Raw genomic sequence first — 17,783 nt, forward strand, 5'->3', positions numbered from 1 at the left:
AGCCCTGGTTCAGGCTCCCTGCTCAGTGGGAGTCTGTGTCTGTCTCTCCCTCTGCTGCTTCCCCACCTTGTATGCTCTCTCACTCTCTCTGTCTCTGAAATAAATAAAATATTTAATAAAAAAAAGAAAAGAAATGGTTAAATATCAAGAGTTGTCCCCTGAATGGAATTAAATAGATGAGTTTTAATTTAATCTCATCAGGAATGAATTAAAGGATGCCTGCCATCCTGTCTTCTACTCCATATCATAATGAACTTAATAGTGCAAAAGGAAAGAAATAGAAATCGACACAGGGGATTAGGAATGAAACTCTATTTACAGGTGACCTGATCATGTACATAATACATCCAAAAGAATCTACAAATTATTTAAGTGAATTTGGTAGGTGCCTGGGCACAAATTAATATTTTTTAAAAATCCGTGGTTTTTCTATATGCCAACAACAAACACATAATAAATGAAAATTTTAAAATATTCACTTAGCATCAGAATCATTTAATACAGAGGTTTAAAATATTCACTTAGCATCAAAATCATTTAATACAGAGGAATAAATTTAGTGAAGGCAATCTCAGGCCTCAATGCTGAAAACAACAAATAATAGAGAAATTTAAGAGGGTCTGAATAAAAGGAAGAATGTACCATGCTCTTAGACTTGACAACCCCATATTATAAAGATTACAATTTCCTTTAAGTGATCTATGGACTTATGTATTCTCTATCAAAATTCCAGCAGGTTTTACAGTGACACATGTCACGTTGATTCTAAAATGTACATGAAAATGTAAAGGTCCAATAGCAGCCATAACCAAATTGAAGAAAAATGACCAAGTTGCAGGATTTCCTAACAATGAGTGATCCTTCCCTTTTTCTGTAAAGAGCCCCTGTCAAGAAGAACTATCTGATTTTGGCTTGCTGGTCTCCTTCCCTTTTTCCTTTGTGACTAGCTTGGGAGTCAACGTTTCTGAGAAGCTGTTTTAATAGCACTAAGAAAGAGAAATAAGGAGAGCCCAGCTAGCTCGGTCAGTAGAGCACATGACTAAATCTCAGTGCTGTGAGTTCAAATGCCACATTGGCATTTGATTACTTAAGTCTTTTGAAAAAGAGAAAGAGAAACAAACATCAAAATCTCACTACTTCAAGCTGAGTTAGAATAGAAAAACATGCCTCTATCTGCACATTGTAATGATAGAGACAACTACATACGGTACATTTGGGACGTGGGTAGAGCATGTACTGATTTTTGTGTGACTACATGCAACTGTGCCAAGTGTTACTATTGCATTCATAGTAACTGTGAATCTGTATTTTGTAACAAATGGAGTGTCTTTGAGTCTGCCTAGGTAAGTGCCCTGTAGGTTGCAACTGCATTTGCATCACCTATTGAGTGGGTATCTCAGTCCTTTCTTTAAATATGTAGATTATGCAGAAGAATATTGCTGTGTAAGAATATGTGTATAGATTTATGACTTTCACAAGCTCAGTAATGGTACATAAGCTACCAGAACTGGCTTCCACTTAATACTTCACACTCATCAACTACCAAATACTGTGCATTGGATCGCCAATGCTATTTGTCAAGTCCATTCCCCTCTGTCCTTTCCCAGATGTAGTCCTCATCCAGGTCCCTCCCTGATATGGCCCCTGGGGAAGTGAGTGCCATCAGTCCCTCAAGCTGTTCCTGCTCCTCCACTTTTTCCTGCTCTGGCCAGTAGGCAAGCGATCCCCGGTGTCCAAATGCTCCCCCTCTGCCCGTCTTTGAACAAGAAGCCTATCTGGACCCAGTCCTGAGCCATTCTGATTATTGGAAGTATTACTCTGATTTTCTAAGGAAAAAAAAAAAGGTCCTACCTGTTCTCCTAATTATTTTCCTTTCAGGTGAACTTTTATAAATGTCTATCAAGTAAAACATCAAAGCAAAAATAAACAAATCAGATTTTGGTTGGGATTTTGTTAAACCAAAACAAGCCTTGGTGTGTGCAGTGTTCTTCACGTGGCTTCCTCACATGTGTTTTTTTTCTTTCCCTCTTTACTTTTTTTTCTTCTTTCCAAGGAAGTCTGTGGGGAAAAGTGGTAGCTGGATTGGCCCCCATGGGTTGGAGACAAAGCTTCAAGATCACCCCATCCATGCCAGTGAAGACCCTTTGTTTTTTGTTTCTTAGCCTTTTCCAGAGTAAAGCAGACCAAGGTAGATCTCAGCCAGATCTGCTTTCCAGGGCTGGAGGAAGCTGGGGTTGGCTTCATTTGCCTTCATTTATTTCTCAATAAATGTACTCTATGCTAGTCATGACTGTGGAAATGTATAAGAGCTCTCTTTCTTGACATGGGTATGGTTACATTGGCTTTCCTGTCCCAGTCATTTGGTAAACTGTACACTTGTTTTACACACTTCTCCATAAGTGGTTTATATTTCACAAATTTATTTATTTTAAAGAGTTTATTTATTTGAGAGAAAGGGAGAGTGAAATAGCAAGAAAGAGCATGAGCAGGGACAGGGGAGAGGGAGAAGCAGGCTCCCTGCTCAGCAGGGAACCTAATGCGGGCCTTGATCCCAGGACCCCAGGATCATTACCTGAGCCTAAGGCAGATGCTTAACCGACTGAGCCACCCAGGCACCCTGTATTTCACAAATTTAAAAAGTAAGGAAGGGATCCCTGGGTGGCTCAGCCATTTAGTGCCTGCCTTTGGCCCAGGGTGTGATCCTAGAGTCCCAGAATCGATTCCCGTTGGGCTCCCTGCCTTGAGCCTGCTTCTCCTCCCTCTGCCTCTCTCTCTCTGTGTGTGTCTCTCGTGGATGAATAAATACAATCTTTAAAAAAAAATACAATCTTTTAAAAATAAATAAATAAATAAAAAGTAAAGAAAAAATGAATTACCAGACTTCATTCCACAAAAGCAGAGTACCTGATAGTGAAGTACTTGGAGACAGTTGGAAAGATCATTGACTTGTTGTTTCAGTTTCCCTGATAAGTGATGATCTACAGTGCTTGTGTGGTTTATGGAACTGAACATGCCAGGTTTCAAATCCCATATCTGCCACTGAGATGCTCCTCTGACCTTGAGCAAGTTATTAAATCTGTGTGATTCTGTTTCCTCTTTTGAAAAACCAAAGTGCTGTTAGGAGGATTGAATGAGATTAGGAGGGAAAAGCTGTAGCACCTTGCTACTCAAAATGTGGTGAAGACCTAGCAACATGAAGACTGATAGGAATGCAGAATATTGTGCCCCACCCCTCATCAGCTGAATAATTTTAACAAGGTTCCCAGGTGATTCTGTGCACATCATCTAGCACCTAACAGACACATAGGCATCCATCTGATCAGTGTTATTATTACAAGCTTCTTTACTAAAAATAGAAATGGAAGGTAACCTTCCAAACTTTCTATGAGGCCAGTATTACATTGATCCCAAAACCAGACAAAGACCCCACCAAAAAGGAGAATTACAGACCAATATCCCTGATGAACATGGATGCAAAAATTCTCACCAAGATACTAGCTAATAGGATCCAACTACATTAAAAGGATTATTCATTACGACTGAGTGGGATTTATTCCTGGGCTGCAAGCATGGTTCAACATCCACCAATCAATCAATATGATACACTACATTAATAAAAGAAAGAATAAGAACCATATGATGTCTCTCAATAGATGCAGAAAAAACATTTGGCAAAGTACAGCATCCTTTCTTGATTAAAACTCTTCACAGAGGGAACATACTTCAATATCATAAAACCCATATATTAAAAGCCCACAGAAATTATCATTCTCACTGGGGAAAAACTGATAGCCTTTCCCTTAAGGTCAGGAACATGGCAAGGATGTCCACTATCACCACTGCTGTTCAACATAGTACTAGAAGTCCCAGCCTCAGCAATCAGACGACAGAAATAAAAGGCATCCAAACTGGCCAAGAAGTCAAACTCTTACTCTGTGCAGATGACATGAGACTCTATATGGAAAACCCAAAAGACTCCACCCCAAAATTGCTAGAACTCATTGAGGAATTCAACAAAGTGTCAGGATATAAAATCAATGCACAGAAATCAGTTGCATTTCTATACACTGAGACAGAAGAAAGAGAAATTAAGGAGTCAGTTCCATTTACAATTGCACCCAAAACCATAAGATACCTAGGAATGAATCTAACCAAAATGGCAAAGGATCTGTACTCAGAAAACTATAGAACAGTCATGAAAGAAATTGAAGAAGACACAAAGAAATGGAAAAACAGGGATCCCTGGGTGGCGCAGTGGTTTGGCGCCTGCCTTTGGCCCAGGGCGCGATCCTGGAGATCCGGGATCGAATCCCACGTCGGGCTTCCGGTGCATGGAGCCTGCTTCTCCCTCTGCCTGTGTCTCTGCCTCTCTCTCTGTGTGTGTGACTATCATAAAAAAAAAAGAAATGGAAAAACATGCCATGCTCATGGATTGGAAGAACATATATTGTTAAAAATGTCTGTGCTACTTGAGCAATCTATACATTCAATGCAATTCCTATCAAAATGCCTTCAACTTATTTCACAGAGTTGGAACAAATAATCCTAAAAATTGTATGGATCAGAAAAGACCCCAAATAGCCAAAGGAACATTGAAGAATAAAACCAAAAATGGTGGCATCACAATCCCAGATTTCAAGCTCTATTACAAAGCTGTAATCATCAAGACACTATGGTACTGGCACAAAAACAGACACATAGATCAATGAAACAGAATAGAGAACCTAGAAATGGACCCTCAACTCTATGGTCAACTAATCTTAACAAAGCAGGAAAGAATATCCAACGGAAAAAAGACAGTCTCTTCAACAAATGATGTTGGGAAAATTGGACAGCCACAAGCAGAAGAATAAAACTGGACCATTTCCTCACACCATACACAAAAATAGACTCAAAATGGATGAAAGACCTAAATGTGAGACAGGAATCCATCAAAATCCTAAAGGAGAACACAGGCAACAAACTCTTTGACCTCGGCCGCAGCAACTTCTTGCTAGATATGTCTCAAAAGGCAAGGAGAAAAAAGGTATAAATGAACTATTGGGACTTCATCAGGATATAAACACAGCAAAGGAACCAGTGGGGGAAAAAAAAAAACAAAAGACAACCGACAAAATGAGAGAAAACATTTGAAATGACATATCAGATAAGGGCTAGTATCCAGAATCTATAAAGAACTTATCAAACTCAATACCCAAAGAACAAATAATCCAATCAAGAAATGGGCAGGAGACATGAACATTTCTCCAAAGAAGACATGCAAATGGCCAATAGACACATGAAAAAAATGCTCACATCACTTGGCATCAGGGAAATACAAATCAAAACCACAATGAGATACCACCTCACACCAGTCAGAATGGCTAACATGAACAAGTCAGGAAATGACAGATGTTGGCAAGGACGCAGAGAAAGGGGAACTTTCTTACACTATTGGTGGGAATGCAAACTAGTGCAGTCACTCTGGAAAGCAGTATGGAGACTACTCAAAAAGTTGAAAATCGAACTACCCTACGACCCTGCAATTGCACTACTGAGCATTTATCCTAAAGATGCAAATATAGTGATCTGAAGGGGCACCTGCACCCCAATGTTATAGCAGCAATGTCCACAACAGCCAAACTATAGGAGGAGTCCAGATGTCTATTGACAGATGAATGGATAAAGATATGGTCTATATATACAATGGAATACTACAGAGCCATAAAAAAACAATGAAATCATGCCATTTGCAAAGACATGGATGGAACTGGAGTATATTATACTAAGTGAAATAAGTCAACCAGAGAAAGACAATCATCATAGGATCTCATTCATATATGGAATTTAAGAAAAAAAAAACAAGATCATAGGGGAAGGGAAGGAAAAATAAGACAAGATGAAATCAGAGAGGGAGACAAACCATAAGAACTCTTAATAATAGGAAACAAACTGAGAATTGCTAGAGGGGAAGGGGTGGGGGAATGGGGTAACTGGGTGATGGACATTAAGGAGGGCACGTGATACAATGAGCACTGGGTGTTATATAAGACTGAGGAATCACTGACCTCTACCTCTAAAACCAATAATACATATATGTTAATTAATTGAATTTAAATTTTAAAAAAAGAAATGTGCAAATGTATCTGAGGTCAAAATGAATTAATGAGCTCTATCTAAAATATCAATCATAAAATACTTATTTGTTTAAAATAAAGAAGTAAAATAAATAAAAATAGCTAAATGAAAGATGCTGCATCTCACAAGAGAAAAAGCACACAAGCCTCTTAGGTTCTTAACTATATCCACCTTCAGAATCATGAGGTTAGGGTTTAAATCCTCATTTTAATATATAAGTAAAGCAAAACTCATACAGGTGAAATGGAGGAGTTCCTTTGGGCTTCAGATATTTAACTCTAAATTTCATTATCTTTTCAATACATATTTATGCCTAAAATTAAAAATGTATGCATCATTTTATCTTTAATATTGAAAGAATGTAAAAATATCCTTGGGGCACCTGACTGGCTCAGTTGGTGGAGCGTGGGACTCTTCGTTGTATGTTCAAACCTCACGTTGGGTGTAGAGATTTCTTAAAACTAAAATCTTTAAAATAATAAATTAAATAAATAAAAATAAAAATATCCATAATAACATGTATCCCCATGCCAAATAATTATGGAGAAAATATTGAATCACTCTTACCATTCTGGCGATTGCTTTTCAAAAGGTTCAAAAGGTCTGACAGTGAGGATTGTGAGCCTCCTCTAACCTCTCTAGTCTGGCTCCATCCTCAGTAGCCCAGGTTAGAGTTTATAGCTCAGTCTGAGGTTCTAGATCAAATTCATTTGACCCCCTCATCCAAGCTCCAGAAAAACAGGAGCTCAAGAGAAAGAATAAGGGGTTAGTTCTAGGAGCACCTTGAAGAGCACCCTGCCTAACCTGAGACTTCTTAGGACAGAGTAAGAGAATCCCTGGTATGTCCCAGATAGCTTGGCTTGAAGCACTTCCTGAGTCTCCTGCTTATAGTGAGCAAAACTAGGATAATATAACCACATCCACAGGCCATCGAGTACAGTGTGCCAGTGGAAGCTGTGGGCAAACTTTGAGAGGTGAGTGGTAAGTCAGGGCAAAAGAGACTGGTAAAGGACAGGGTCTGAGGGGAAAATAAACATTATTATAAGGATGTTTGAGGGGTTGGCCTTGGAATAAGAGCTCACCAACCCCAGCAGATGAAATGTATCTCCATTCTTCCCTACATTATACACCAATTCTATTTTCTGCTTCCTCTTTCCAGATTCTGCTCTGGTCCTATACCCTATGTGTTACCATACCTGATCGATTCTTTTCCCCTCCATCCTAGCCAAGGTGAAGAAAAGCTTTTCCTCTTAGCTAAAGAAGCACTAAAAGGTAGTACGGGGGTGAACTTTGTAAGATACCTAAATCTTGCTCTGTGTTTTAAATAGCAATAAAATTAGGCTAGAATGAGTAACTTGCCACATTTATTGTAAGTGACAGAATTAAGACTAGAAATTGGGGGGAACCTCCTCCCACTGTTATTAGATGAAATGGATGAATTTCTAGGAAAATATCAATGACCAAAACTGATGAGAGAGGTGCCTGGGTGGCTCAGTGGTTGTGCGTCTGCCTTTGGCTCAGGGCTCCTGGGATCGAGTCTCACATCAGGTTCCCTACAGGGAGCCTGCTTCTTCCTCTACCTATGTCTCTGCCTCTCTTTCTGTGTCTCTCATGAACAAATAAATTAATCTTAGGAAAAATATGATGACAAAAAAGTGTAAAATCTATATAATTCTTTAACTATTTAAAATTTTTTAAAAATTGATTCTATAAATTTTAAGGGCCCAGATATTATCACTGATTAATTGTACCAAATACGTAAGGAAGAAGTAACCTAATATTAAAGAATCATTATAGAGAATAGAAAAAGAAGAAATACTTCTCAACTTATTTTATTGGCCAACATAATTTTTTTTAATTTTTATTTATTTTTTATTTATTTATGATAGTCACACACACAGAGAGAGAGAGAGAGGCAGAGACACAGGCAGAGGGAGAAGCAAGCTCCATGCACCGGGAGCCCGACGTGGGACTCGATCCCGGGTCTCCAGGATCGCGCCCTGGGCCAAAGGTAGGCGCTAAACCGCTGCGCCACCCAGGGATCCCTGGCCAACATAATTTTGACATTAAAACCAAATAATGAGGAATGCCTGGGTGGCTCAGCAGTTGAGCATCTGCCTTTGGCTCAGGGCATGATCCTGGAGTTCCGGGATCAAGTCCCACATTGGGCTTCTTACATGGAGCCTGCTTCTCCCTCTGCCTGTGTCTCTGCCTCTCTCTCTCTCTCTCTCTGTGTCTCATGAATAAATAAATTAAAATCTTTTAAAAAATAATATTATAAGAATGTAACATTAAAAGTCAACCTCCTTCCAAGTAGAGTTCTAAACAAAATATTAGCAAATAAAATTGGGCAATATATTTGCCAGTTTTATTGAGACATAACTGACAGTCTGTATAAGACTTATACACTATTGTATAAGTTTAAGATGTACAGCATAGATGTGCAGCATGACTTTTTTTTTAAGATTTTATCTTTTTAAGTGATCTCTACACCCAACATGGGGCTTTTACCTACAACCCCGACATCTAGTCACATGCTCCCCTCACTGAGCTGCCCCTGACTTGAGTTTCATATTTTATGAAATGGTTACCACAATGAGTTTAGTTAACATCCATCATCTCACATAGACACACAAAAAAACAGTATTTTTAAAAGGCAAGAGTTCATGACAAAGTTGGATTTAGTCCAGGAATACAGTATTTGTTTAACTCTAAAAATTAACCAGTGAAGCAAAAATATATTAGCAACATAAAGGTCATATCAATAATATAGAAAATGCATTTGTTAAAATTCAGAGTCCAATCATAATTTTTTAAATTCATGATTTTAAAGATCCTTAGCAAACTAGGAATAGAAGGAAAATTCCTAAATATGATTGATAATGGACATTTATAAGAAACCAACAGTGAGTATACTGTCTCATAATAGGTACAAATTTCAATATAATACAGCCTCTTGGAGTTTCCAAAATTGTAAAGAACCTCATAAGTTATAAGCAGTAAAGAGCACTAATTGTAGCTTTGTTTATGTTACTGAGATTTGGCTAGGTCATTGTAGCAGATAAACTAAAATTCACCCATTTAACAAGCAAGCTTGGGATTGTTAATGTCCTTGAATGAGCACAGTGTTACCAATGCTTTAGAATATTTTGAATGATTTTGTTACTTTGGCCGTTATTTTAGCATTCACTGTTATTAAAATTTAAAATATTTTAATTACTATACCATTCTCATCCAAATATTCATTAAATGGTAGTGCTCTTAGGGGGCTTAAAAATTCATGAAGACCAATTACTTTGAAGTGGAAATTAGATGTTATAATATACTACAAAGACACTTAAACAAACACCATAATACACTGTGCAGTTAATTTAGTGGCGAACGCTCAATACAACATTAGAGCTAAGGCCGATGAAATAAAAAAAAGCAGTATTAAAGCAGATACATCCCACAATGGGTGTGAATTTATGCTCCCTGAGAATGCATTCTTCCTATTCTTCATCTCTTCCTATGGGGATACGAGTACGAGTACTGAATAATGCAGGTTTTGAATTTCTCCAGGTCTTATAAGCAAAATCTTTGCATAGACTGTTCCACTGTTACATATGAAAGTAATTTTTAATTTGGGGAGTTCAGTTTTGTTTCTGTATTTGGTTTTTACATTTGTTTTTAAGCCCTTAGAAGACATTTATGATTTTTATAAAAAAAAAATAGATCAGCACCTTATGTTTTTGTGTAAGAAGAATTGTATTTTTTAAAATACTATAAAACATAAATAAAATATTGTAAACTCCCTCCATGTCAGTTAATGTATCTCTGCATTATAATCTTTCATGGTTACCTGATATATTCCCTACCTTATGGATTCCTACAAGCTCTTTTTTCTTTTTCTGTTTTTCTAGATTTTTTAGGTTTAGATTTTTGACAGTGCGGTGCTGATAACATAAATTGTAAGAAATGTACTTAAACATGTAACTTTAGACAATTATTTCTTTAGGTTGAATTTCTAACAATAGAATTGCTGCATTAAAGTACATGCACCTTTAAATCTTGATACAGGGTGGCCTCCAAATTGTTTTATAAATTACATTCCAAATAGAAATTTATTAGAATGAACATTTTCCCAAACTTATGTCCACCCTGGATGTAATTTTTCTTTATAATCTTTGCCAACCGTAAAGGCCAAAAAATGTATTTAAACATTTGCATTTTTTATTTGTAGTTTATCGGCTGCTTCTGCATATTTATTCCTCATTTGCATTTTCCCTTTTATTACTTTCCCCTTCATATCCATCGATCATTTTTATGGTAGTGTGATCTTCTTATAAATGTGTAAGAGATAATTAAATGAAGTCAATAAACCATTTCTTTCACATATTTAACAAATATATTGTCCAAGTGTGTGTTTACTTGATTTCTTTCTGAAAGTAAGATTTTAAATTTTTCTAGAGTAAAATTCAGCAGTTATTTCTTTTATGGTTTGATAGCTTGCCATCCCTGCCCAGAGATTAAATGAGAAAACTCTTTCATATTTTCTCTAGGTTCTTGGTAGGTTACTGTTCAAATGTTAATCAAGAGTTGATGTGAAATGTATATATTATAATGTGTCCATACTAGAGACATAAGCTTGCCCTCTCCTCCCACAGCCCCTCATTTCCCAACATGATTTCTTGACTACCTCATTTCTCCCCTCCTCCCACAGTGCTCTTCTTGGAAATTCCACCATTATCATGCTCTAAATTTTTATGAGGGCTCAGGTACCTATTCTTCTAAGAGCAGGAGGCAATGTTTTGAATATTACATTCATATCATACATACACATGTCTGAGGAAATACTGCCGGTTTTTTGTTTTTTGTTTTTAGGACACCTGGGTGGCTCAATGATTGAGCATCTGCCTTTGGCTCAGGGGGTCCTGAGATCAAGTCCCTCAATGGGCTCCCTACAAGGAACCTGCATTTCCCTCTGCATAAATAAATAAAATCTTTAAAAAAAATTTTTTTTGAGTCTCAGCTTTTTTGCTAGGGTTTGTTTGTTTGTTCCAGATGAAATTTAGATGTGTCCTGTTAAGTAAAAATAAAGAAGGAAGGAAGGAAGGAAGAAAAGAAGGGAGGGAGGGAGGGAAAGCAGGAAACCATGTCACTCAAGTTACTAAAATTTGGGAGGTTTTTTTTTTTAAGTTATTGAGATTTTGATTGAAATTTTGTTTAAAAATGTCGAGCTTTCACATCTAGGACAACAATATGTGTCTTTACAATACAATATATGCCATATCTTTAATGTCACCAGCAGATTTCTTTCTAATAGTTTCTTTTAGTTTATTTTGTGTAATTCTGCCAAATTCTTGCTTATTTTTTTGAGTATAGTTGACACACAATGTTATATTAGTTTCCAGTGTACAGGATAGTGTTTCCATAGGTTTATACATTAATCTGTGTTTACCACAAGTGTAGCTAAATTCTTGATAACCTAGTCCTAGATACTGAATGCTGTCAATGGAACTTACTTCCTATTTTTTTAAGATTTTATTTATTCATTAGTGACACAGAGAGAGAGAGAGAGAGAGAGAGAGAGAGAGAGAGAGGCAGAGACACAGGCAGAGGGAGAAGCAGGCTCCATGCAGGGAGCCTGACGTGGGACGATCCCTGGTCTCCAGGATCACGCCCTGGGCTGCAGGCGGCGCTAAACCGCTAAGCCACCGGGGCTGCCCTATTACTACCATTCTTATGTGGCATAAGAGAAGCAATTGATATAAGAGTATATTGACCTGCACATCATCTTAATCATGGGATTAAAGGTAATATTACATAAAATGGGACAAGCTAACATCACGCATATGAAACTGACCTGATGTGATTTTACTAAGAAGAACACAGCTCTCTGATAATAGAATTTCTGCCAAGAAATGTGATAACCTAGGGCACCTGGGTGGCTCAGGGGTTGAGTGTCTGCCTTTGGCTCAGGGCATGATCCCGGAGTCCTGGGATCAAGTCCCATATCGGGCTCCCTGATGAAGCCTGCCTGTGTCTCTGCCTTTCTCTCTGTGTATCTCATGAATAAATAAATAAATAATCTTTAAAAAAAAAAAAAAAACAGAAACAAAACTGCTCTGTCTTCTGCAAAACAGCCACTGCCATGAAAGACTGTGGAGGCTGAAGAACTGGATTAAGAGTCTAAGCAGTGTGACAGCTGGATCTAATGAATGATTCTAAGTTGGATCCTGGATCAGAAGAAAAAAAAATGTTATAGAAACTATTATTGAAAAAAAAAAAGAAACTATTATTGAGACAATGGGTGAAATTTGAATATGGCCTACATATTAATAATCACTGTGTGGTAGTTACATAAAAGAATGTCCTTGTACTTAGGAGATGCACACTGAAGTTTTAGGAGTGATAGTTCAGATTTGCAGCTTACTCTCAAATGGTGAGGAGGTGGAGAAGACAGAGGGAGAACTGAGAGTGCAAGTGTGGCAAAATATTAACAATTAGCCGAATCTAAATAAATGATTTCCAAGTGTTCATGCAGAATGAATCATGCTTGCAACCTTTCTGTGGGTTTGAACTTTTTCAAAATAAAAAAACAGTTAAAAGGATCAGAAAATGATTCACGATGTGTTTAATGAAAAGATCAAAATAACACATTGAAACTTTTAGAGTCCTGGTTTAACAAAAGTATCACTGAACATGGTCCTCTCCGGGTGGGGAGATTATGAGGGCTGTCCTTGATCAAATCTTCCTTCAATTTTTGCGTATCTGCTGTTTTAGGAACAATCTTAGTGAACTTTGAATCTAATTTTGAGTGGAGATGGTGTTTGCATTCCTGGGAGAATACTGGCTGGGGGTGGGCATCAATCTTTTCCTATAGTGCTGGGCTTTAAAATTCCTAGTACTTTAGTTAAAATGTTATGTTTTCGTGTGTGCAGTGGATACCTACCTTTCCTCCTCCAGGTAGCTTTGAGTCTAAAGGGATCAAAGGGGATCCTTTGGGACCCTTGGGATCCCTGGGATCACGACCTGAGCAGGGTCGTAGGTGGAACCAGGTTCAGATTCCTAATCCAGGGGTCATGGAGGAACCAGGGCTCCAAGCAAAAGTAAAGATGATTTTGGACAAATAACCTAATTCACCAGATAAGGCAGAGACTCTTCCGACATTCCCTAAGAAAGGGGGCGCGCAGACTGATGGGAAACGGAGTCCCGAATTTGATGGATTCCCCACAGAGGAGCCCAGGGAACTGGTCCCTCGCAGCTGCTCCTGCGCATGTGCAGTTCTGTCTCATTGTTCGCCCGCTCCCTTGTCTCCAGCTTCGCAGCGCAGGTAACCGTGGAGACCCGGGGTCGACGCGCTGCTCGGGCCGACTCCTGCACAAGGATGCGCACTACAGGTGAGAACCTCTTTGCACCGTTGCTTTGCCGGGCGCGGGATAGGTCTGTGTCCACACGTGCTGGAAGCAAAAACTTGAGCGAATCCCACGCGGGCTGAGACCCTAAAGAAAGCCAGGGACAGAGCAGCGTGGCTGCGTTCCCGCAGGTTCCAGGAGGACAGGGGCACGGGTTTCCGGGTCAGAATAAAGTGCACGGAGAAAAGACATCTGAATGTGAAAGAACTGTTTCCAGGAGCTCCTCGAATTTGCATGTGCCCTGGTTAACCCTTCACCAGCGAGTCAAATCCACGACAGCAGCGGAGGTGGGAGTGAATTCCCAGAACATTTATTATACGCCTGCAAGCTAAGGGCAGGTGGTGGGTCTGCACTGTAGCGGGCTGATGGAAGAGCCCAAGTTTGGGGACGCCTGGGTGGCTCAGGGGTTGAACCCCTGCCTTGGCTCAGGGCGTGATCCCGGGGTCCTGGCATCGAGTCTGCATCAGGCTCCCCACAGGAAGCCTGCTTCTCCCTCTGCCTACTTCTCTGCCACCCCCTTTCTCTGTGTCTCTTATGAATAAATAAATAACATCTTTAAAAAAAAAAAAGCCAAAGTTTGAACTCAGATGAGTTTAAATTCTAGCTCAGCCACTGAGTCTCCATGGGCCAAGTGATGAGCCTCTAGGACTCATACTTTACAGTTTCCCTGTCTGTAAAATGAACTTATTCCTATAACCTGTCTCCAGGTTGTTCTGAGGATTGAATCAGATAGCACCTGTAAAGCACTCAGCACAGGTCCTGGCATTCAGTAAATACCTGGGAAATGTTTGTTCTGTTTTGTTTTTTAAGAATTAATTATTTATTTATGATAGACATAGAGTGAGAGAGAGAGAGAGAGAGGCAGAGTGTGTCACAGGCAGAGGGAGAAGCAGGCTCCATGCCGGGAGCCTGACGTGGGACTCGATCCCGGGACTCCAAGGATCGCGCCCTGGGCCAAAGGCAGGCGCTAAACCGCTGAGCCACCCAGGGATCCCCCTTGGGAAATGTTAATTGCCTTTATCACTGTTCTTTTCATTAAGAATATTATTGATTTCTTGAGACCCCCTGTAAAATTGGTACTAATCCCATTTTAACCAAGAAGGAAACCAAGACTCTGGAGGTGAAGTGTCATGGACAGTAATTGAAGGAGCTGGCATGCAAACCTCAGACAGTTTTATTTCCAAATCCTATGTTGGGTTTTGTCCAGCAGCGCATCCTTCACAGCACTTAACAGAGTGGCAAGTCTCTACGAGCCAGGTGGAAGAACCTGGAGTGTCCCCAGCTGAGTCCTCTCTAGAGTTCTTGGAGATTTCTTGACATCTGCTTAGAGCCCTCAGGTTTTGGAGGCTTCTCTGCTCTTTCTTCATTGTCCATCTGCCCTGTGACCGCAACAGTTTACAGACTCTCAAACCAGATTTTTCTGACAGTGGTTCCCAAATAAGCTTGCGGCAGGGCAGGATCACCTAGAGGACTTGTCAAAACCCAAGAGCTGGCTAGGCCCCACCCCTAGAGTCTCCCAACCGATAGGTTTGGGAGGGGCCCCCAAATTTGCATTTCTATCAAGTGTCTGACCGTTGCTGCTCCTGCTGGTCTGGGAGCCTCACTGAGAACTTCTGCTGTAGGGGGTGGGGAAGTCCCAGAGACCGTTGGGACCTGGGCTGGAGACTCCCGTTGTGTGAATTTACCTCCTCCAGCCAGGTTCACATTTCCTTGGATCCCACAGCTCTTGTAAGGAAAGAAGGTGGGGCCATCAGGAACAGGATTCCCACCTGGGAGATCCCACCCTACCCAGAGAAAGCCGGGGCACAGCTGCAGGGCACAGATCCAGGAAACAAGCAGGTTCTATCTCTGCTTGCTTGGAGGCAATGACTGTGACCCTTCTGCCATGAGTAACATCACGGCACTAGGGATTGTCAAGAAGTGTCCCTCCGTGAAGGTTGGGCCGACTTTCAAGAGAGAGGTGAGCAAGAGGCAGGCTTTCTGGGATGAGGACATCCACTGGACAGTTGAAGAGGTTGTGGTCTGGGAGGACGGCCATGGAGACACTAGCTCCTCTCCTCCCCGAACTCCTCCCCTTTTTATTCTCCTTCCAGTCCCTCTTGGGGATGCTGCACAGTCCCCAAACCATGGCCATCCCCTTACCTGGAACTTATAGATATGCTACTGCCCCCCCCCACATTCCTGCCTTTGTAGGCGTATAGCAAGGGGCTTCAGGGGTTATATAACCCCGTCTCATTTTAAAAGTGAGCAGTATTGGGTCTGAGGGAGTCATTAGCATAGGGTTAAGTACAAGGTTTTGGAGACCCCTGGGTGGCTCAGCGGTTTAGCGTCTGCCTTTGGCTCAGGGTGCGATCCTGTAGTCCTGGGATCAAGTCCTACATCGGGCTCCCTGCATGGAGCCTGCTTCTCCCTCTGCCTGTGTCTCTGCCTCTCTCTCTCTCTCTCTCTCTCTCTCTCTCTGTCTCTCATGAATAAATAAAATCTTTTTAAAAATTTTTTAAAAAACTTTTTAAAAAATCCCTTGGAGACACTGAAACCAAAGGAGAATAAATCCCTTAAAAAAAAAATAGGGGCACCTGAGTGGCTCAGTGGTTGAGCATCTGCCTTCAGCTCAGGTCATGATCCTGGGGTCCTGGGATCGAGTCCAACATCGGGCTCCCCACAGGGAGACTGCTTCTCCCTCTGCCTGTGCCTCTGCCTCTCTCTGTGTCTCTCATGAATAAATAAATAAAATCTTTTTAAAGATTAAAAAATAAAATAACAGACTTATAGAGTACCTGAGTGGCTCAGTCAGTTGATCATCTGCCTTTGGCTCATGGCTCAGGTCATGATCCTCAGGTCCTGTGATCTCTCCCCGCTCATTGAGGAGTCCGCTTCTCCCTCTGCCTCTCCTCCCTGCTCCTGCTCTCTCTCTCTCCCCCCCCAAATAAATAAATAAAGTCTTAAAAAATTAAAAATTAAAAAGCAGACTTCCATAAGCACATCTATCCCTGTTGTCAGAGCTTCCTATTAATTTTTTAACTCAAAGGAGTTAAAAATATAAGTAGGAGGGACACCTGGCTGGCTCAGTAAGTAGAGCTTGCAAAACTTGATCTCAGGGTCGTAGGTTCCAGCCCCATGTTATGTGTAGAGATTACTTAAAAATAAAAAAAATTTAAATATATATATAGATATATAGATATGTAGCAAAGTAAATGAGCAGACCTCTGTCAGGTTTTTGTTGTTTCTTGCATCTTTTTTTACACATTTTTACAAAAGTAAAGAAAATAATGTAATGACTCCCATATACTTGTCACGGCTTCAGCCATTATCAACTTATGACCATTTTGCTTCATCTATACCTGCCCCCAAAATACACACACACACTCACACACACACACACACACACACACACAAATTTTTCCTTCCACCTTCCATGACTAGATTGTTTTCAATCCCAGGGGCACTTGGCTGGCTCAGTTGGAAGACTGTGGGACTGACTCTTGATCTCGGAGTCATGAATTTAAGCCACACATTGGGTATAGAGATTACTTAAATAAATAAATAAATAAATAAATAAATAAATAAATAAATAAATAAATAAACTTTAAAAAATAAATTAAATCCCAGGGCAGCCCCAGTGGCTTAGCGGTTTAGCGCTGCCTTCAGCCCAGGGCATGATCCTGGAGACATGGGATCGAGTCCCACGTCAGGCTCCCTGCATGGAGGCTGCTTGTGCCTCTGCCTTTCTCTCTCTCTCTCTGTGTGTCTCTGTGTGTGTGTGTGTGTGTCTCCATGAATAAATAAAATCTTTTTTTTAAATAAAAATAAAGTAAATCCCAGGCATCAAAAACTTCAAAAAAAAAAAAGCTTCAAATATAACATGTTTAATAATGACCAAAGGCATGGCGTGTCATGCTTGCTATGCTAAGATTTGTTTAACTGACTCTTTCTTCATTGGACTTTGGCTTGTTTTATATCTCTCTGCTATTAAATCAAAGAAAGCTGTAAATTGTAAGAAGCCAGTAAGATAAATATTACTCCCCCGCAATGAAAAGCATGCTTCTCTTAGCTCCCCACAGTTATACAAGGGTTATGAGAGTCCCCTCCATGCACCTGCCCCTTCTGAAGGGTCAGAGACATTCTCCCACCGTGTGGCCATCTGTCAGCTACCAGGCGTGGGTTTCTAGGCAAAGGCTCCGAGGACTTTCAGGACAGATCCCATTTCTCATAATTGCTCTGCTCCTTCTCCCTCCTCCAGCTCTGGCCTCAGAGTTCTCAAAACTTTTC

Source organism: Nyctereutes procyonoides, unplaced genomic scaffold (genome assembly GCF_905146905.1).
Source record: "Nyctereutes procyonoides isolate TBG_1078 unplaced genomic scaffold, NYPRO_anot_genome, whole genome shotgun sequence".
In the NCBI taxonomy this organism is placed as follows: domain Eukaryota; kingdom Metazoa; phylum Chordata; class Mammalia; order Carnivora; family Canidae; genus Nyctereutes; species Nyctereutes procyonoides.